Genomic DNA, 23,953 nt, shown 5'->3' on the forward strand with positions numbered 1-23,953 from the left:
GTTGTATGGATGGTGTGCCTGCAAAAAGGTAAACAAAGAAATATTTCTAAGTACTGCTCCTTTAGCACCTGCCTTGAGCTGGTGTGTTTTTTTCAGCGCATTTTTAAAGCACGATCACTTATCGTAGCTTTGAGAATCGCGCAGACTGGCAGAAATCAGCACATTTAGCTGATCGTACGAGCTTTGTGGGACTTAGAAAAATTTCTTGAATAAAGCCCGTTTTAGAACGCAAAGTGCCTGTTATCACTGCTGTGTGAATCGTGCTTAGCGCAATATCACATTCTAAGAGCACTTTGCGCTCTTAAAACGACTTATCACTGTTTAGTGCATAGCCCCCTAAGTCTTTTTTAGTGATGAGGGATAGAATGAGAACTTGTACTTTTTAGTCCCACTAGCCATATATCTCACACTCTGCAAAACCTGACTTTAGACTTTAACCACACCTCATAGTCTTATATATAACTGGTGCACACCCTGAACCCCTATACTGGGTTCAGGGTGATCATGGCATTAGCTTGGCATCCCCATTAAGCTAGGGTCCCCTTGACAGTTTCAGGGACACCTCACATCCCAATGCCCCTTTTACCTTTCTGGGTTGTGCTGAAGCACGGAACTTAGTGATGAGTCATGCCTTATATAGCTTCTGGGTGACCTGGGAATTAAATGAGTATCCCCCTTAACCTAGGGACCTCTTGACTGTGTCAGGGACACCTCACATCCCTATGCCCCTTTTACCTTTCTGGTCTGTGCTGAATCAGGGAACTTGGCGTAACTGTTTTCAAGAGAGGACTTTGACCAGTCTGTGACTATATGTCTCCAAATCCACCCTTGAAACTCATAGCCTGTGAATCTCCACTGGTTAGCACTCCTGGAAAGGTAGAACACACATATATTCTTTATCGTTGCACAATCACATATATTTCATGTACAATCCATGGGTCCAACAGATGACAATCAAAACCCACAAATATAGTTCAGAGGTAACCAGCTGGGCATAATAGCTTTATTTATGGCCTGGTTACCCCTTCACCGTTACACTGTTCCAAGTTCTGGACAGAAGAGAGGCAAAATAGTCAAGGTTACGATTCCAAGGTCTGGGCAGAAGAGAGGAGAGTGAGTCCAAGGGCAGGCATGGTTCTACTGTAAATCAGGAAAATCATCAGATAAGAATACCAGCAGGATAAAAGGTAATGTGAGTACAGCACAGGTAACAGATGAGTGGGAATGAGAGCTTTATAAAGGGCACGTTAAGGTGCAACCAATTGCCATTTCAGTCTGTTTTGGCTGCAATCTTGGTGCACCCGGTGAAGTAATTAAGGATCCATGTTGGTACCATGAAACCTTACAGGTAGGGACTTTTAACTGACATGGAGGAAGAGAATATGGGGAGAGAGAATCGGGGGGGGGAGGCGAATGAAGGGAAGAGGAGTGTGTGTGAGAGAGAAAGGGGCAAAGAAGAATGGGGGAAGAGAGGGAGAGAAAGAATGGGGGAAGGGGGTGTTAGAATGGGAGAGTAGGGGAGAGGGGTGGATAGAGAAGGGGGGGAGGAGGGAAAAGGCAATAAATCAATAACACAGCATAAATGGGGGAGCTATTAGATAAATACCATTAATGTATTTATTTTCGTGATGTAATTCGTTTTATAAATAATTTTTAAAATCTAATCCCTAAGAGTCAGAGACCATAATATGTCTGTTTCTGTTTTAGGTAACATTATGAGCCTTCATTTTACTAAGCTTTGTAAGCCCCATAAGTGCTGTCTTCTGTAGCAGTTGCTTTTAATATGTATAAGTGATTTGGATGTCTTTATGTGAGTGTTCCTGACTGTCATTATTTGTAATTGGAAAATGGATTCTCCCTTCTGGTGAATCCAGCTCTTTTTCTGGTGCTGTTACAGTTTCTGCTGTCCTGTGTACTGTATATACAGAATTTAATCTAACGTTAGATCTCCTTAACAGAGAAGTCTCTCTCTGGGAACACATTTTCTTTGTTGCCACAAATTATTCTATCTCTGATAGAAAACTCTGTCAATTCACCAAAAGTAAATATCTTAATGAATTTAATTAATTCAGTGGAATGGGCTCTATGCTTTTATCTCTTCAGGCTTGAAAATAGTTTGTCTCTCGCAAAAGCCTCATTCTTTTTATGGCAGGCAATATTCCTCAGATATGGTCAGTATCTTACTAACTTACTATCTGTACCTTATGCCGTCATTGTAAATACCTAATGCTTCCTTCCCACATATAAAGATATTAATGATTGACTGTAACTTCATCTTTCTTCTCACAGCTTCTATGGCCACCAAATGCAATTCTAATTTTTGCCTGTACTTTTTCCAGTTAAATTATCTGCAATAGTTACAGATACAGTAGCTGCAGAATGGATGGGAGTTGCCCTATATCCATTACTTACAACAGCTTTTGTGCATCTGTAGCTTACTGCTCCACTTGTTCTGTCTCTCTTCTGCTTCCAGCACTTAACAAAACAGCAAGGTTATCTTTCATCGTTTTCATTCAGAGCTTCTGACACCATGTAATCATCTTTCTAGATTTATAAAGCAGTAAATCATTTGAATGAGAAAGACACACTTTTTAATAACAAGCATCAACAAGAGTAAAGAGAGAATGGAAAAGGGAACATCCAACAACAATTTATAAATGATACAAATTGAATGGGTGCAAGTGTCTAAGCTGGAAAAACCCTATAACCCAATAAGGATGCTAGAAACAGAAGAAAGAATAAGTTGCACATAACGGGGCCTGTATCCTGGGAAGTAGGGGGTCCCCGGACCTGATATCAATGTGGTTCAGCTCCGGAGAACCACTGCTACATTACTGTAATGTTAGAATTTTAATAAAACCCCTGCGATCGCCTGTGAGAGGCGCGCAGTTAGAGTGACTGATTCAGCCTATCTCTTACTAAGCATCTATTACAGAGAGGCAGACCCCAGTAGGACTCACATAGCTGGGACCCCTGCTATGTTACTCCGATGGGCAATTAGTCTGCTGCAGCACAACGAGTGAGGATCTCGGGCATATCTCAAAATTCCTGGGTTTAGGGGTATTTATGTTCTGTATGTTCTTTCACTGCAGTGGAGGAAGGTACATTGCTGGGACCAACATGTTGGAATTTCATGCCTAGTTTAAAGACACTCATTATGGTGGGTGAAAAAGGCAACAAAAAGGGCTCCATGTGTATGGATATTCCTGGCAAAAAGGTGACACAGTGTGTGCTCATTTGCATGTCATTTCAAAGAATCCCTTGCTGCAGTGGGAGCACTGTGGAATGGAGTCAGGGGAGCGTCAATACCTGGAAAATATACAAACTACCATAGTGTATACTGTTTGGCAATATAAATGTGGTAATGCTCCAAGGAGCAAAAGGCTATTGGATAAGGAACATATCCCTAAACAACAGAAGGGAGAAATAAATTCCCGAAGAGAGACAACAGAGCCAAAGATTAAAAAACCATATGAATTTATCCGGAATGGTTAAAATCAAGGCTTACAAGATACCGGAGTAAAACGGGCGTTGTGAAAGGTAAAGATGATACACCGAGTCGCGACCTCGTGAACCTCCAGCGCGTCCGCCTTCTCCACCGGTAATCGTCCTGTGCTGCAAGCTGGATGCCGATACGTCACTTCCGGGTTTCACGGATGTGGTTGGCGTCACCGGAGCTGCAAGCTAGATGCCGATACGTCACTTCCGAATTACACGGGTACAGTTGGCGCCACCGGAACATCAGCTGGGTATCGTCTCCCTCAGGGTGTTATGTTGAGGGTTACGCTCTACGCGTTTCGCCGTGCAGGGTCGACGGCTTCGTCAGGAGTGACGTAATCCCATAGGAGGATACTTTATATACCCTTCCTAATTGTAATGACCTTTCTCCCTATTGGTCACAACATATGATGATCTAATTAATTGGGTAATTGATTTACACTCACAACCCTAACAGATCTCCACAGAATTTATACAAATATATTAAAATACAATTTAACCTTTAATACATAATATACTAAAAAATCCATATTAAAAATTATATAATGAATGATAAACACATCCAATTCAATAGAAATAGCTATAAGTTTACTAAAAAATTATAAAGTATTCCCCACACATTTCTTTAATTAAAAACGTCGATTGATGCATCTCCAAAGGAAAAACAAAGAAGAAGAAAAACATTATGAGTGTGATAGTAAACATAACATCAACAAATCCTTATCCTCTTTAATATTCTATACAGCTTTTACTCAAAAAACTTCAAAGGAAGGCACTCAGTTCAAAGTCCACATTAAGTCCTAAGGGAACAAGTGTTTTGAGGGTGAATATCCAAAAACTCTCTCTCTTTTTCAGAGAGGTGATTCTATTCCCTCCTCTCCAATGTGGTAACACTTGCTCCAAAACAGTAAACTTAAGACCTGATGTGTCTCCATTATGTTTTTGGATGAAATGATTAGACAGAAAATGTGTTGTGATACCTCTCCTTATGTTACCAATATGTTCAAGTATGCGTGTTTGTACTTTTCTTGAAGTTTGACCCACATATTGTAGCCCACAAGGGCAAGACACAAGGTATACTGCATGATCAGTTTTACACGTTAGAAGCTGTTTGATACTAAACCGCTTTCCTGTTACAAATGATGTATAACCGAATTTATCATCAGTCCTGTATTTACAGGCCGTGCACGTAGTACAACCAAAAAAGCCTTTAGTTTGTGTTAGCCACCTATTTGTAATTGGATTTATTTTTTGCAATGCACTAGGGGCTAACTTATCCTTCAAAACCTTGGCTCTTTTGAAAATTACAGTCGGTTTATCTGGGACAATTTCTCCCAGTACAGAGTCATTTTTAACAATATGCCAATGTTTATGAATGATCTTTGAAATTTTTTCTGATTGGCTGTTGTAATTTGTACAAAATGAAAACTCAAAGTTATTCTTTGATCTCAACTGTTTTTTGTTATCACATAACAGATTTTTCCTCTCTAAATTTTCTACTTTTACTAGTGCATTTCTTATCACTGTATCCCCATAGTTTTTTTCTTTAAACCTATTTTGTAAAAAGGCTGATTGGCTATAGAAATTGCTGTCATCAGTGCAATTTCTCCTAATTCTTCGTATTTGCCCATATGGCACATTTTCCAACCATTTTGGATGATGACAACTGTCCATAGATATATAGTTATTAATATCAACACCCTTAAAAAAGGTCTTGGTCTTAATAAGACCATCCTCAATGAAAATTTCTAAGTCTAGAAAGTTCACTTTTTCTTGACTATAGTCACATGTGAAATGTAAATTTAACAAATTGTCATTAAGGTAATGGGTGAATAGGATGAGGCTATCTTCATCCCCTTTCCAAACAAAAATGATATCGTCTATATACCTGCGCCATAGGCACAAACTTTCACCCAGCTCTGCAACAGACCATATGTGGTCTTCCTCCCAAGCACCCATCAGGAGGTTTGCATAGCTGGGTGCAAATTTTGTGCCCATGGCGGTACCACATTTTTGTAGATAATATGTACCCTCGAACATGAAGGGTACATATTATCTACAAAAATGTGGTACCGCCATGGGCACAAAATTTGCACCCAGCTATGCAAACCTCCTGATGGGTGCTTGGGAGGAAGACCACATATGGTCTGTTGCGGAGCTGGGTGAAAGTTTGTGCCTATGGCGCAGGTATATAGACGATATCATTTTTGTTTGGAAAGGGGATGAAGATAGCCTCATCCTATTCACCCATTACCTTAATGACAATTTGTTAAATTTACATTTCACATGTGACTATAGTCAAGAAAAAGTGAACTTTCTAGACTTAGAAATTTTCATTGAGGATGGTCTTATTAAGACCAAGACCTTTTTTAAGGGTGTTGATATTAATAACTATATATCTATGGACAGTTGTCATCATCCAAAATGGTTGGAAAATGTGCCATATGGGCAAATACGAAGAATTAGGAGAAATTGCACTGATGACAGCAATTTCTATAGCCAATCAGCCTTTTTACAAAATAGGTTTAAAGAAAAAAACTATGGGGATACAGTGATAAGAAATGCACTAGTAAAAGTAGAAAATTTAGAGAGGAAAATTCTGTTATGTGATAACAAAAAACAGTTGAGATCAAAGAATAACTTTGAGTTTTCATTTTGTACAAGTTACAACAGCCAATCAGAAAAAATTTCAAAGATCATTCATAAACATTGGCATATTGTTAAAAATGACTCTGTACTGGGAGAAATTGTCCCAGATAAACCGACTGTAATTTTCAAAAGAGCCAAGGTTTTGAAGGATAAGTTAGCCCCTAGTGCATTGCAAAAAATAAATCCAATTACAAATAGGTGGCTAACACAAACTAAAGGCTTTTTTGGTTGTACTACGTGCACGGCCTGTAAATACAGGACTGATGATAAATTCGGTTATACATCATTTGTAACAGGAAAGCGGTTTAGTATTAAACAGCTTCTAACGTGTAAAACTGATCATGCAGTATACCTTGTGTCTTGCCCTTGTGGGCTACAATATGTGGGTCAAACTTCAAGAAAAGTACAAACACGCATACTTGAACATATTGGTAACATAAGGAGAGGTATCACAACACATTTTCTGTCTAATCATTTCATCCAAAAACATAATGGAGACACATCAGGTCTTAAGTTTACTGTTTTGGAGCAAGTGTTACCACATTGGAGAGGAGGGAATAGAATCACCTCTCTGAAAAAGAGAGAGAGTTTTTGGATATTTACCCTCAAAACACTTGTTCCCTTAGGACTTAATGTGGACTTTGAACTGAGTGCCTTCCTTTGAAGTTTTTTGAGTAAAAGCTGTATAGAATATTAAAGAGGATAAGGATTTGTTGATGTTATGTTTACTATCACACTCATAATGTTTTTCTTCTTCTTTGTTTTTCCTTTGGAGATGCATCAATCGACGTTTTTAATTAAAGAAATGTGTGGGGAATACTTTATAATTTTTTAGTAAACTTATAGCTATTTCTATTGAATTGGATGTGTTTACCATTCATTATATAATTTTTAATATGGATTTTTTAGTATATTATGTATTAAAGGTTAAATTGTATTTTAATATATTTGTATAAATTCTGTGGAGATCTGTTAGGGTGGTGAGTGTAAATCAATTACCCAATTAATTAGATCATCATATGTTGTGACCAATAGGGAGAAAGGTCATTACAATTAGGAAGGGTATATAAAGTATCCTCCTATGGGATTACGTCACTCCTGACGAAGCCGTCGACCCTGCACGGCGAAACGCGTAGAGCGTAACCCTCAACATAACACCCTGAGGGAGACGATACCCAGCTGATGTTCCGGTGGCGCCAACTGTACCCGTGTAATTCGGAAGTGACGTATCGGCATCTAGCTTGCAGCTCCGGTGACGCCAACCACATCCGTGAAACCCGGAAGTGACGTATCGGCATCCAGCTTGCAGCACAGGACGAGTACCGGTGGAGAAGGCGGACGCGCTGGAGGTTCACGAGGTCGCGACTCGGTGTATCATCTTTACCTTTCACAACGCCCGTTTTACTCCGGTATCTTGTAAGCCTTGATTTTAACCATTCCGGATAAATTCATATGGTTTTTTAATCTTTGGCTCTGTTGTCTCTCTTCGGGAATTTATTTCTCCCTTCTGTTTTTTAGGGATATGTTCCTTATCCAATAGCCTTTTGCTCCTTGGAGCATTACCACATTTATATTGCCAAACAGTATACACTATGGTAGTTTGTATATTTTCCAGGTATTGACGCTCCCCTGACTCCATTCCACTATCTCGTTTGAGGACCTTGAAACAGTCCCAGAAGTGTTTGAGTGTCTTTACTTTTATTTTTTTGCACAGTGAAGTTTATAATTTATATTATATTTGTTTATCACTGTTATTTGCACTGAAGTATAGTGTTAGAGCGCCATCTAATATACTGTGTATGTTTGCAGTGGGAGCACTGTATGCTAGGTAATAATGGTTGAAAGGCAGGGTTGCAGGCCAGTCTAAGACATGTGACCTTAGTCATAGCAGCCGACACTCCAATAGTCATCAAATCTCCCTCTGGGAGATTTAATCATGGCTATTGCTAGGTGTAGTGCTGGTTACCTGTTTGGCACAGGAGAGCTGAGGTACCTGTGATGATGTGTGGGAAGACAGGAAGACTTTTAGGGATTCCTCTGGTTCTTCTTCTTGGTTACAGTGCCTCCAGACATAGGGGGCTTCAGCAAGGCTGAAGGCAGTCCCCACTATGACAGTCCTTACTCAAAATACTCCGTCCACACAGACTGCCACAGAGCCAGAAGTACACATGAGAATGATCTTTATTATATCAGCCACTGCGATGTTTCTACAGCGAATGCTTTTGTTGATAAGGTAGATCCCTGCCTCTGGATGGTACTGGCCTGCTGGTAATAGTGAAGCCTCTCTGGATTGAATTAGTGCCTCAGACCATGATGGACTGAGCACGTCTCTCTCTCCCATCTGGGAGGAGAGCTCATTGCTCCTACCCCATGAAGGGATAGTTGGAACCCCAATCACAGACTAAAGGACCCACCCCAAGGGGCTGAACTTCATACAATAATTTAGGCACTTCCTTCCTGTAGTTTGAAAAGGGAAAGCCCAGCACAAGCACCACCACTCCTGTCACTCAGGAAGTCAGCATGAGGAGGAGGAAAACCCCATAGGACAGCCTGTCACTGTCTGTGTCTTGCTAGAACTTACATGACAGGGTAGTTAGAGAGCTAGCCACCAGCCACCTATACTCTCCCCTAGGTGAAACATCCAACGTCCTCGATTGGATCCAATGTGGGTACCATCCATCCACCTGGGTTCTGCAAACAAATGCAGGTTATAGCAGATGTACAAATAACCTCATACTGTACACGGATGACTAACCCTTATAATCCACTGATGACAGCAATGATATTCAGATAACTTATTCTCCCAACAGAAATATACAAGAAAAACCCTCACTTACAATGTTTTGGGTCCAGGTTTTTGACCACCCTCCCATCGATTAACTTTGTCCAGATATAATATACCTTAGGAGGACCAGGGCACTTTCTAACCTCTACTCTAACTTTGAAAATACGTGTGCCCACAAGCCAGTCTTCCATTACCGCGCAAATCTTATCATCATTAATAAATCTGTCATCACTCGTTTAATATTCTCAATGACTGCCAACCTGAACCACTCATGTTGGTGTTGATCTGTTTTGTCCATTATGGGCTCAGGTACAAAGGGGAAGGTATACCCATGAGATTGATGGTAGCTATTACAGATAGCTCGATCAGCTCTACTTAACCTTTGGAATTTATGGCCATGTCCCTGACCAGGAAAATTCAAGAACTGAGGCTCACTTAACTCAACCTCCTGGTAAAATATGGAGAATCCCTTGGGGTTTCTTACTCCCAAATTTATTTCACCCATTCTCTTGCGAAGGGCTTCTGCTATTTCTTCCTGGTATAGTTGACCTTCCTCCAACCAGTGGTCCATAATAGCACCAATAGCAATCTTGTTCTATTAAGACTAAGGGCATAACCCTCAAACATTGGTTCCCACCAATTAAGGGGATCCTGGGACTCATCTGAACTACTGGATCTGGTGTTAATCTGGGAGGACACACCAGAAGTAGCAGACCTCCGGAATAGGGATGAGTCCCTAAATGACTTAAACAACCTGGGAGACCTTTTTACAGGAATGTGGCTAGCATAAGGTATTTCACCTTCAGATCCAGAGGACAACCCATCCTTCCCTACAAAGTCCCAGTCTCTCAAGTCCATGGACGTGCCCAGAGATAACTTCTCACAAGGGAACGCAGTTAGTACAAATGTAGCAACATAAGGGACAGAGATACTGGGGTTAGGGATCAAGGGTATGGGCCCAGGAAGATCCAGTTTGTGTCACAAAAGATTGGCCTTCCCTTTACCTCTTGTGGATGGTGAGGGGCTAGGGACAGGGGCTGGTGATGGGGCAGGGGCAACTGGGGCCGCTGAGATGGGACATATTTATGACGTCATTGGAAATAGCTAAGCTCAGGAGACTCCCAGGATAGTCCTTGCTTTGCGCAGGCAGTTATGTCGCTTCTGGTTGTACCGGAAGTGCCTCACCCCGCAGCACAGAAAACAAGGCTCCGCCGTGTTCCTCCTCCAGCAAAGCCGCAGCGGAATCCTGTTGAGTAGAAAGTTATGTCATCTCACTCAAGTGCAGGTAGGAGATGTCATCGGGATGGGTCTTTTCCTCAGCAGTGCTGTCTAGGTCTGCTCCGATGTCCTCCACTGGTGCAGGCTCTTCGGGCCTCCAGCAGCACCACAGCATTTAAGACGGACGTTGCGACCTCATGACTCCGCCGCTTCTCAGGACCAGCTTCTCCATCATACGTAGATGTCGGCAAGGACACATCCTCCGTGCCGCGATGTTGGGATATCCGATACCCCTTGGCAGTAATCGGCACGAAGCAGACCTGCTACAGCACCAACAAAAGGAAAACACCCAATACCCCCAGGACAGTCAACTCACCTGCCAGACGAGCTGACTCTGGTTCCAGCCCTGGAAACATTTGCATTGGTACCGCTGGGGTCATCTCAGGTACAGGAATGTTGGAAAATTGGTGTCCAGGTACTAGGGTACACGGACCCATTGAAGGCCCAGCCAGGTTGCTCCCAGGATAGTAGGGTCTGATCAGAGGCCATCAGGAGTAGGGAGGATTGTGGTAGTCAGGGGTTTACCAGCTGGCATAAAAGTTTGGTCTCTTCACAGTATCACCTCTGCGGGGGCACAGGATGGTAGGCCACAGGAATTGTGTCAGACAATTTTGACATCAGGCCATCATGCTGACCTCTCCCCCAGGAAGTCTGCAGTGAGGGCATACACACCATAGAAATTGCCACCAGAAAGCCTCCTGGCAAGGAATAGTTTGTAAGATCCAACGCAGATGAAGTTGAAGACTTAGCAGCAGCTACTCACTTGTCAATAGCTCTGCAGAAGTGAAGCTACACAGTGTGTGGCAAGCTCCTCCCATAGGTTGAGACAAAGTCCTAGATTGGTTACAAGACATTATTCCTCCCTTAGGTGGAACACGAAGTTGGGGATGAGATAGACCAAGTAGTGACCAGGCTCCGGATGAGACAGTCACGATGAGGGGTGTGGCTTCACTTTGCCTTCAAACAAGGTTGAAATTCTTCAGAACTTTTGCAAAATGGGGTGTGTTTTTTCAGACTGGGATTTTGCAGTAAGGGCGTTGGCCTCCTTCAACCCATGCGGTCCCACTGTTTGGCGGGAGCGCCATCCTGGCTTCACTAGGCACTCCATTTTGGGAGCAGTGCAATAGAGCTAGAATACAATTCCACTGGGTCCCGGTGATGCATCAGGGGCCCACCTCAAACTCTTTACTGACTTTACACAAGTCCAGAGCCTGAGAAGGTGCACAAGGTCTCCCACAGTACACTGTGAGAGGCCCGTCCCTTGTAGAACAGAATGTGGGGTACACGATACCAGGATAATTTTACCACTGGGTACGCCCCCATAAGCACAGTCCATCGTGCTTGGTGCATGGGTTGCCCCAGAGCCTTAAAGATCCCGTCTCATATACACAGTCTATGTGCATTGGTACCCAAGGGCCCTCACGGTCTACTGTGAAGGCCCTGGCCCATTTTCCAGTAGTGGATGAAGGGTAGCACGCTCTAGGGATTATTTTCCAACTGGGTGCACCTCAACTAGCACACTCATGGTGCACAGGTGCACAGGGGTCCTCACGGTACACTGTGGGGGTTGTCCTGTCCCTGTCTTGGAATAAGAACCTGGCTAACCACGCTCCTCGGTGTTGCCTCGGGGTGCGCCCCAATAAAGTCTATGGCAAGGGATTAGGTAGTGCCCACCTCAGTGTCGCCTCGGGGAGAGAAATCCCCCCTTCCTTGTCCCGAAGTGGGTACCCGGGGTCCCTGGTACATACCATCAGGGGCCTGGCCCCGGACACTGTAATTACCATCTGCCAGTGCAAAAGTATGCTAAAGCCTGCCTATCTCAGCAGCACCTCCAATTGTAGCACATGTCTTAACCCCCCCCCCCCCGGGCCAGCTCATGCACCATCACTCCTGTCACTCAGGAGGTAAGCAGGAGGAGGGGGAAAACAACATAGGACAGACTGTCACTGTCTGTGTCTTACTAGAACTTACATCACAGGGTATATAGAGAGCTAGCTGGACCAGCCACCGCTATTTATATAAGGTGTGCTTTTAAACTAAATAATTTCTACGTTTATTAAGAATAATAACTAGATTTAACATTATTCAAACTCTACAGACAATTTGTAAAAATTGAACAATACACTGATTATAATAGCCAACTAATCATCATATTTTTGAAAGTTAAAGGTAATTGAATTGTTCAGTGTAATTCACAAAGACACTTTAAGATAACAATCAATTGTCCTTAGATCTTACATCTGAAAGTACAGAATTATCTATAGTTCTATGTCATAAATCTATTGCTGAATAGACATTTTATATTTCGGTTCAGATCACAATTGATGTACGACAAGTGTTTAAACATCACATGAGCAAGAGTATATATTAATGTCAACTTGTTAGACGTTAGTGCATATACTATTTAAAATCCAGAAGGCCTTGACAAGCTGCTTACCATTAATCTCTATCAGTGCATATTTTTAGATATTCAGTATGGACGGAAAACAAATATTGAAATGATTGAAATAGAACGGAGAGCTATCTTTTTCCAGATTATATAATGTACGGTAACACGCAGAATTTCCCATCATTCATTCAAATGTAACAAATAACTGTGCATAATTTTAATGTTCATGGGCGTTGAGCTGCTAAACCAATTAACAATACAGATTAATGCTAACTGGTATTAATTGAAAGTCATTTTTCTTTTAACAACTACTGTATTTATGGACAACTTCAAATGTAATTTGAAAATATATTTCAAATAATGTGTGTGTATGGTACATGGGTCAAACAGTGAAAATTATTTAACCAATCTGTCCACTTGAGCCATTTTGTGAACAATCGGAGCCTATTTAAGAGAGAGGTCCTACAGTAAAACAAGAGGTCATGCGTTAAAGCTTTAAAGGAGGATAGCAGGCTAAGTTTATAACACATACAGTAAAGAAGAGCTTGGAAAGTTAGTTTATATTAAGCCCCTTAGAATGAGGTAAATATCTGCAGTGTAGGTGAAGCATTTCAAACATTGTTTTATACTTGATATATAAATGAGTGTTTGCATAAATATAAAATTGAATAATTAATTTGATAATCTTTCAAATACCTTCACCTACGTAGATGTTGGGGGGGGGGGTTCTCTTGAGGAGATACACAAGAACAGGGGAGATTATTTTAATGGTAAAAACTATATTATATAGGGAAGAAAGCAAGAAAAGGAATCATGGAGTTAATTGGGGCGTACTGTATGTATCAAGAGGACGTTAACGCCTCATTAAGTCAATAACTTTGGCCCTAGGTAGTATATTAAAAGACTTACCGAAACAGGAGGTGAAGGAGTAAGAGCAGTAGATGGCAGTGTCAGACCAAGAGAGTAAGTGTGATTGTGGGCGTGTGGCAGTAGGGATGAGGTTAGGCTATTGAAATGCTTTGTGAGAAAGGCGTGTTTCTAGGTTTGACTTAAAGGTAAAGAGAGAAGGTGATTTGCATACATTATGCGTGCTGAGTGTGAGGGAGTTCCACAGGTAAGGGACAGGGAGAGAGAAATGATTAGGGCAAGAGAGAGAGCAGTAGGGGTGGAAAGGAGACAATTAGGATCACAGTGAAAGAGATGAGCAAGAGGGTAATTTTGTATGTGATACAGAACTCGATGGGGAACCGGTAGAAGACAGTTCATATCTTCGCAATTTTATGTATGAAGACGTGTGAATGGAGAGGGACAAATCAAATGGCACATTTAGGCAATGTGCTTTGGTAACAAGATGGAAGGTTGTTTCATTTACTGTGATGGTAAAAGGGGCTATTCAGTCAGGTTTAGGAGGAAATACAAGGAAGTGAAAATAAACCAGAGGAATTTCTATGTGAACACTCTACAGTACTTTAAAATCAAAAGCATGTAAGGAAAAAAGGTTAAGAATCTGTTATAAAGGGCATCAGATCGAGTTAACTTTTTTCAAATTGGTAATAATAAAGGGAACTGCGCCATAAAACACCTTAATCATAGTTAGTGACAGTATTCTTTAAAATCCCATATTGTTCGCTCTTTCTTAATGCAATGGTTTACTTCCATTCTCTTTATACTCTTTTGCAAAGGGCCTGGAATATTTTTGATTATCTTTTATATTGGTATTAAAAGTTGTTTGTACTTTTATGTATTTTAGTAAAAACGCTGGTCTCCACTGCACTGAAGATGAAAGATATCCAAGTCAAATAGACATTTTGCATATTTATTGTATTATTGCAAAGGTGAACAACAATTGTATAATGTTTCGGGGTGGTTCCCTTCACCAGCTGTAATTGTTGTTCACTTCTGTCATAATAAATTAGCTATATGTCGATTTGACTTGAACATCTGTGATCTTGAGTGCTTTGGAGACTAGCGTATTTACTATAATACTTTAAGGAAGCTTCAGGGATTCACTCAACATTGTATACAAAAATATACATGCCGCTCAGTCAAATATATATATAAAAACAGAGTCCCCCCCTGACTCCTGCATACCTCCGCTATGGTGGGGGAGTGTTGCGGCAGGTTGCTACTGTACAGATTGTGGCAGGCGACCCGGTCGCCAGAGGCATTGGTGGCTCCCGTAACCGCCATCTTGGATTCGATTGCGCATGTGCAACATGCCGCGCATGCGCAGTGATAGGCGAGCGAGGTGGCCATTGGAGGAACAGGGCTCTGCAGGGACTACAAACCCCACAATGCACAGGGGTAGCTAGTCTTGTGCCGGCAGAGAGCCAATAAGGTGCTAGGATTCCCCTGGCAAGGAAATAGATACTTTGCGCGTGCTAGGAGCACGCCAGTCAGTGCTGGGAAATCAGAAGTCTAGGGTGTGCATGTGCTGTGCATGTGCGTGTCACTGGCCCCTGCACTAGGCCAGAGACCACCATCTTAGGCCCCAGATAGGCCCCAAATCACCTCAGCTTGTGGTTGCTGCAGGGACAGGCCCATTAGTTAGGGACTGTGGCAGGATGGCCTGTAGCTGAGGTCAGGGAACAGTCCACACGTGTAGTTTCAGGATAATGAAAACGTTCAGTGGCTTTATTTCTCCACAGCATAACATAACATGTGGGTACACTGTCCCTTTAAAAAACAAAACCTGTTCCACATTGGGAGAACTGACTAACACTCCAGGCCTATCTAGCAGGCTGGCTGGCTAAACCATTTACCAAACCGTAAGTGTATTTTAAGCAGTCAGGAAAACAAATTAACAATGCTTACTTTGGTTGAAAGAGTTAGTTGGTGAATCAGTCTGGCTAGCAGCTCACATAGCAGAGTTATCTGGTCTAAAGCAGCCAGCTACTACCAGTAACAACATCCTTTTATACCTTGCTTATTATCAAGTGTCAGCTAACACCTTGATTACCTAGCTTCCTCCTGAGTTAACCTTCTGAGTGCTGGATGAAGCACTCACACATATGTCTCCCAGGCATAACTGATAGGAGTTGACTTCACCCTGTCACATACCTCCCCTGTTTGTGTGTAGCTAGGGTCCCACATGGCTGAAGCCCGACCCTCCACTCATTCTCTTGACAAAAAATCGGCATTTCCATGGTCCTTTCCAGGTCTATGCTGTATATCAAAAGAGAAGGGTTGGAGGGCCATATATCACCTGGTCAACGGAATATCTCACTTCCCTTGGGAACAGCTTCCTGCTGATGAACAATATGGGGTGTTCAACACCATCAAATTGCTGGGACAGCACTGCTCCCAGTCCTATCTCTGAGGCATCCATCTGGATGATGAAGGGCTCTTTAAAATCTGGGCTCCGAAGAGCGGGGCCCTCTGACAGGCACTTTTTTTTAGCATGTCAAAGGCGTCTTGGCACTCCCAAGACCATTTAACTTGAGTCGGGGCACTCTTTTTTGTCAGATCTGTTAGGGGTGCAGACATTTCTGAAAAATTGGGGATAAACCACCTGTAATACACTGCCAACCCCAAAAGGGAGCAGACCTGTGTCTTTGTCTGTGGGGTGGGGACTTCCTTTATGGCAGCCACCTTTCTAGCTAGTGGCCTTACTATCCCTCCCCCAATGGCATAGCCCAAGTATTTTGTAGTGGATTTTCCCAGGGCACATTTTTTTGGATTTGCAGTGAGCCCTGCTTCTCTTAAGGATGTTAGGACTGCCCTTAACCTTTTTATATGAGACTGCCAGTATCTGCTATAGATGACAATGTCATCCAAGTAGGCCGCGGCATATGCCCTATGGGGTCGTAGTACCTTGTCCATTAACCTTTGGAACGTGGCTGGAGTTCCATGTAACCCAAATGGCATAGTGACGAATTGGTATAAACCGAGAGGGGTAGCGAAGGCAGTTTTGCATTTGGATTCTTCCGCTAGAGGTATCTGCCAATATCCTTTAGTGAGATCTAGGGTTGAGATATACTCTGCTTTACCAAGAGAGTCAAGCAATTCATCCACCCTAGGCATTGGGTATGGATCGAATCTTGATACAGCATTTACCTTTCGCAGATCCACGCAAAACCTCACCTTCCCATCTGGTTTAGGGACCAACACTATAGGGCTACACCATTCACTGTGGGACTCCTCGATCACGCCCAATTCCAACATGTCTATTATCTCCCTCTCTACCAGGTCTTTTCGGCCCTCTGGCAATCTATAGGGACGGGACCGTACTTTTACGCCAGGTTCTGTCTCAATCCTATGGGACACTAAATCAGTCTGCCCTGGCAGCTCAGAAAAAACATCTGGGAACTGGTCACATAATTCAAGTAGGTCTGACCTTTGTTCCATTGTTAACTTCCCTCCCATGGGAACCTGATGGTCATTGTACGTACTACCCTTTGGAAGCTGTAGACCCAAATCCGTCTCTCCTTCCCCAGGGTGGATGAACAGCGATCTCATCATTTTCCAGGGTTTCAGGAGGTTTATGTGGTAGATTTGTTTACCCTTCCTGGACCCTGGTTGAGAGACCTCATAGTTCACCTCCCTGGTGCAGCGGAGAACTTGGAAAGGACCCTGCCACTTCGCAAGGAGTTTACTCTCTGATGTCGGTAGTAGTAGCTTCACTTGGTCCCCAGGTTGGAAGACCCTTAAGCGGGCATTTTGGTTGTACTGCCTCTCTTGACGTTCTTGAGCAGATTTGAGGTTTTCCTTAGCAAACCGACCTATCACGTTCAGGCGGTTTCTAAGGTCTATGACATATTGAAGGGTATTCTTGGAGGGGGAGGACTCCTCTTTCCAGGATTCCTTCATTAGGTCGAGAATACCCCGAGGTTGGCGTCCATATAGGAGCTCAAACGGGGAGAAGTCTGTGGATGATTGGGGAACTTCTCGTACCACAAACAACAGGAAAGGGAGAAGTTCATCCCAAGCTCGCTTTTCAGTGTCCACAAACTTCCTAAGCATGGTTTTTAAAGTACGGTTAAACCTCTCTACCAATCCATCAGTCTGAGGATGGTAGACTGAGGTCCGGACGGGTTTTACCTCCAATAACTTCAGGACATCCTGCATTAACTTTGCCATGAAATTTGTTCCCTGGTCAGTTAACATTACTTGGGGAAGTTCTACCCTTGAGAACAGTTCTAACAGCCTGTGCGCAACCTGTTTAGCAGTGGCTGATCTCAGATGGAAGGCCTCAGGATATCTGGTGGCATAATCTACAACAACGAGTATAAATTTATGTCCCTACGCAGAGGGTTCTAAAGGTCCAACCAGATCTACCCCAATTCTCTCGAATGGGACAGCTACCAAGGGCAGAGGGACCAAGGGAGTCGGCTTCTGTCCTTTTTGGCTAGTTAACTGGCATTCAGGACATGTCTCACATAATTTCATGATGTCACCATGTATGCCTGGCCAGTAAAACCGGGACGAGATGCGGTCCGTGGTCTTATCTCTGCCCAAATGACCACCCCATGGGAGAGTATGGGCTAGGGTGAACACTGGTGAACACCCTTTAGTGGCTAGCATCTGTCGAATGACCTGCCCTGTTTGTGTAACCTTATTCACACGATATAGGATGTCATTCAATAGTTCAAAATGTGGAAACACTCTTAAACCTTGTTCATCCATTATCTTGTTGTTGACCCGTACCACCTTCTCATATTGTCTAGCCAGAGCTGGGTCTTCCCTCTGCCTCTGACAGAAGTCAGGAATATCCAGGTCTGGCAAAATTCCCGTATCTATCTGTTCCCCACCCTGGTCATCTTCAGCCATGACCTGCAGTCCTTTGGGCTGACTAATGTTACCAAGAGTCCCAGCCTTCCTTAACCAGTCCTCTTTTTCCGCACGTCTATGTTTAAGTGTCTTTGGGACGTGGTGCCTATGGGGAAAAATCTCTGGGGAAAAAGGAAACAAGTCTCTGGGCTTCTCTGGTACCAGAGAAATAGGCTCCATAGGAGTACTGGCCAACAATGTTTCGAAGTAGGGCCAGTCTCGGCCAAGTAGAACAGGAGCAGGTAGCCAGGGAGCAACTCCCACTAGGAGGCTAGCCTCTTGATCCTTGATACGCAGTAGAATATTCGCCGTCGGGTATCTCTTTGTATCCCCATGAATACATTCGATATTCCAAGGAGAGTCATAGGATAGTCTGTTGCTTGGAATTAGGCCCTCTAGGATCAGGGTTTTTCCAGATCCCAAGTCCAGCATGGCTTTTACAATTTTCCCCTCCAGAGATGCTGGGACTAACCACGGATTGTGGTCCCCTCAGAGAGAAGCTGTGGCAGTGGTTCTGCCATACGAACAGTCCATCTCATCATCTCCTGAGTCCGCAAACTCGGTCGTCAGCGGAAGCTCTCGACGTGGTTCGGTGTTTGGACCTCTCCGCTGTTGGATGGGATCCTCCCTTCTGGTTGGTGGTGGTATCCTCTCCACCGGGTGGGTGACGGGAGTCCAGGTTCTCGGGGAATACTGTGGGTGGGGGCCTCCCTTGAGTGATCCAATGGCCTCGGACCCGGGATGGGCATCTCTGCGGGAGTTTGTACCAGGAACTCTCTGAGCTGGGAAAGGGTCTTCCGATCGGGTTGACTGGGTTTCCCGAGCTGACGGGTTGTAGACCCCTCGATTGTCTGCTCTCCTGCCTCTAGCATCACCGGACGCAACTGGTGTTTGCACAGACCGTTCCCAGCTATCCTGTTGGGTGTCGTCGCCAAGGAAGTTTTCCACCAAGCGGACCGCTGAATCCAGGGAAAATGCAGCGTGTCTTTTTACCCAGGAGCGTGAGGAGGGGGGCAGTATCTGTATGAACTGCTCGAGCACAAATTGTTCAAGGATCTTTGCCTTGGTATGCTTCTCCGGTTGTATCCACCTGGTACATAAGTCTACTAAGCGGTGGGCTACGACCTGGGATCTGTCTCTGTTTGTATATTTGGCTGTCCGGAACCGCTGTCAGTAGGTCTTTGGAGTGAGGCCTAGGCGATCCAGAATAGAAGCGCAAACATGTGGAAATATAAAAAATAAAACTGATGGTGCAGTATTGTGACAAATAAGTAGGTATTCTTCTTTAAGTCTGCTGTTATTTATACTCACAAGTGTGAGGATGATACTGTGTATGTAAAGGTATCTTTGGGTGTATCTCTGCAGTGATGATAAGCTGGCTGGAACCTCGGTGTGGGAATGTATTCCTTAAATGGTTAAACACAGAAAAGCCAACATAGCGCGATCTGTTTAAAAACTGTATTCAAGTGGTTAAAAATATAACAATACACTCACATGATGTATGCTATTTAAAAGCATTTAGATACGCAATGGATCTCGCCTCCGGTGTCTTGGTGCAGTTTTTCCTTCCCTCTTCTCGGCGTGCGTCTCACTCCTGCGTTCCAGCAGGGCGGATGTGACGTCAGTGAGACTTCGGGAGTTCCGGTTTGGCGGGCTGGCTGTGAATCACCTTCACTCTACGCGTTTCTTCCCTTAGGATTTCTTCAGGAGTGTTGGTGATGATACTGTGGCTAGATTATATACCCTAACATGTGTGCTGATAGGATCAAAACATAATTAGTGTCTTAAAGGAATATTCATTTATTTATGGCTAAAGTGCAAATTGTGCTATTAAAAGTCTCAAGTATCGGATATTCTAATTAGTACTTGATATAGATGTTATGCAAATTATTATGAATAGATGTGAATATATTGTTACAACATATTTCATGATTACATGTACATTAATGTAATCTCCATATTACAACATATATGGAGTCCAAAACAGAATAATATATTAACTACAATTTATTTAAACCTTAGAACTTAGCGTTGCAGTAAAATTAATTTTTATAAAATATATAAATTTATAATAACATTCTACATAGCATTTAAAAACCTTGGTATATTGAGGATAGTCTAAATGGAGACAAGAAATATATAATTAAAATCATGATAAATGACAAATTAATATAAATTAACATTATACTGTACAGGAACTTTATAAAAAAGGCTTCACATCAAAGTCTAAATTTAAACCTTGAGGGACATTGTTTGCAGTTCATACATCCAGTATGATTCTCTTTTTATTAATGCTAAATCTCTATTTCCCCCTCTCCAATGAGGCATTACTTGTTCAATTTTACTGCAACGCTAAGTTCTAAGTTTTAAATAAATTGTAGTTTATATATTATTCTGTTATTATTATTATTATTCTGATGTTGCGGCGCCGGAACTATAAGCAGAGCCTAAGACATGTGAATGTACTCACAAGTGATCACAATTGATCTTTCTGCTGAAAGTTTGTTGGATAGTACCTAGTATATGTCCAATGCAAATATTATCTTATACTATATTAGTGAAAGCACTGTATGTTTGCCTGCCTGGATGTCCGGTGTCCCTAGCGGCAATCTCATTGGTCCCTTGGCCCGCCCGCCCCCGCACACCTCTCATTGGCCTCACACACTCACACCACCCCCTTGGCCCGCCCCCCACACCTCTCATTGGCCTGAGGCGGAGTGACGGGCCAAAGGTCCAAAAAAAAAAAAAAAAAACACACACACACACACACACACACACCTCTCTCCCCGCTCCAAATCACCTCTCCCCCCTCCCCAGTGGCATCACCTCTCCCCCTCCCCGCTCCAAATCACCTCTCCCCCCTCCCCAAATCACCTCTCCCCCCTCCCCAGCGGCATCACCTCTCCCCCTCCCCAAATCACCTCTCCCCCCTCCCCAGCGGCATCACCTCTCCCCCCTCACCGCTCCAAATCACCTCTCCCCCTCCCCGCTCCAAATCACCTCTCCCCGCTCCAAATCACCTCTCCCCGCTCCAAATCACCTCTCCCCGCTCCAAATCACCTCTCCCCGCTCCCCAGCGGCATCACCTCTTCCCGCTCCCCAGCGGCATCACCTCTTCCCCCTCCCCAGCGGCATCACCTCTTCCCCCTCCCCAGCGGCATCACCTCTCCCCCTCCCCAGCGGCATCACCTCTCCCCCTCCCCGCTCCAAATCACCTTTCCCCCTCCCCAGCGGCATCACCTCTCCCCCTCCCCAGCGGCATCACCTCTCCCCCCTCACCGCTCCAAATCACCTCTCCCCGCTCCAAATCACCTCGCTTCCCGCAGCTGCCACGCGGCGCGTAAGATGGCGGACCCCCTTCCTCCCTCGCGGCGCCGAGTCAGACGGTGGCGGCGCCCGGAAGTACAGGTAGGTGTCGCTCCCCACCTCCGGCGCCAAACGGAACTGAGAAAGGGCGCATCAACTGAGGTGTGTGTGTGTGTGTGTGTGTGTGTGTCACTGTCCACTGCCCCCCCTCCTGTCCACTGCCCCCCCCTCCTGTCCACTGCCCCCCCCTCCTGTCCACTGCCCCCCCCTCCTGTCCACTGCCCCCCCCTCCTGTCCACTGCCCCCCCTCCTGTCCACTGCCCCCCCCTCCTGTCCACTGCCCCCCCCCTCCTGTCCACTGCCCCCCCCTCCTGTCCACTGCCCCCCCCTCCTGTCCACTGCCCCCCCCTCCTGTCCACTGCCCCCCCCCTCCTGTCCACTGCCCCCCCCCTCCTGTCCACTGCCCCCCCCTCCTGTCCACTGCCCCCCCCCTCCTGTCCACTGCCCCCCCCCTCCTGTCCACTGCCCCCCCTCCTGTCCACTGCCCCCCCCTCCTGTCCACTGCCCCCCCCTCCTGTCCACTGCCCCCCCCCTCCTGTCCACTGCCCCCTCCTGTCCACTGCCCCCTCCCTCCTGTCCACTGCCCCCCCCTCCTGTCCACTGCCCCCCCCTCCTGTCCACTGCCCCCCCCTCCTGTCCACTGCCCCCCCCTCCTGTCCACTGCCCCCCCCCTCCTGTCCACTGCCCCCTCCCTCCTGTCCACTGCCCCCTCCTGTCCACTGCCCCCCCCCTCCTGTCCACTGCCCCCCCCTCCTGTCCACTGCCCCCCCCCTCCTGTCCACTGCCCCCCCCTCCTGTCCACTGCCCCCCCCCTCCTGTCCACTGCCCCCCCCCTCCTGTCCACTGCCCCCCCCCCTCCTGTCCACTGCCCCCCCCCTCCTGTCCACTGCAGGAAATGCAAGGGGAGGAATCCATGCCTTTGAGGCGCCCCCCCTCCCTTTGACGTCCCCCCTCCCTTTGACGCCCCCCCCCTCCCTTTGACGCCCCCCCCCTCCCTTTGACGCCCCCCCCCTCCCTTTGACGCCCCCCCCCTCCCTTTGACGCCCCCCCCTCCCTTTGACGCCCCCCCCCTCCCTTTGATGCCCCCCCTCCCTTTGACGCCCCCCCCTCCCTTTGACGCCCCCCCCCTCCCTTTGACGCCCCCCCCCCTCCCTTTGACGCCCCCCCCTCCCTTTGACGCCCCCCCCTGCCTTTGACGCCCCCCCCTGCCTTTGACGCCCCGCGCGCACACACTGACTGACTGCCGCACGCACACACTGACTGACGCGCACACAAACCCTGACTGACGCACGCACACACTGACTGAGGCACACACTGACTGTGTGTGCGTCAGTCAGTCTGTGTGTGTTTGTGTTTCTGCCTCAGACTCACTGACGCGCGAGCAAACACACAGTGACTGACGCACACACGCTACATGAAGCTGTAAAGGAGGGAGGGAGGGGGGGGACTGGATTGATGTGAATGGGGGACAAACAGAGAGAGGGGGGAGGAGAGAGAGGAACGGGAACATTACATCCCGGGCAACGCCGGGTCTCTCAGCTAGTCTTTTATATAATTGATGTCTTTATTTTTTATCTTCTTGTGACAGGTCTCTTCATTTTCTTATTGATATATTAGTGACAGAGGGGGGCTGCCAATTGGATTTTTTGACATTTATTATTCTTTAAGCAGAAAATTATGACACCCTACTGTTTAACTCATAGGGTGTAATGCTAATACAGTATGAATATTTCTCATTTTGTATTCATTACTGCCATTCTCTAACGCTTCTCCACAAATTAGTGCATGATTTAGTTGTTTGGCTAATGGATGAAGTCGAAGATGTGTTAAGTTACTAGTAATGGTTTCACATATCCAGAAAGCATATTCAACGAATAAATAATAGGTAATTCAATATCCACAAATATACCGGCAAAAGTAAACATTAGGCCATAATTATAAGTTGGTATTATAACTATTGAACACTTGCTAGTATTAAAGAGCATACTGTATTAGAGCTCACCAATTGATATTAAGCAGTGATATGTAAAAAAAATGCACTTGTTTTCATTAATGATATGACTTTAAGCATGGTTGGAAAAATATATAAATTTAAAGAGGACAGTTAAATTGTACATATCTGCTGCATCTGTCAGTAATGGCACCTTAATGAACAGGGTCTTCTAAATCCTTGTTGTTGCTGTTAAGATGAATCAGATAAAAGTGGTGTTTGCTGTGAA

Source organism: Ascaphus truei, chromosome 1 (genome assembly GCF_040206685.1).
Source record: "Ascaphus truei isolate aAscTru1 chromosome 1, aAscTru1.hap1, whole genome shotgun sequence".
Lineage (NCBI taxonomy): Eukaryota > Metazoa > Chordata > Amphibia > Anura > Ascaphidae > Ascaphus > Ascaphus truei.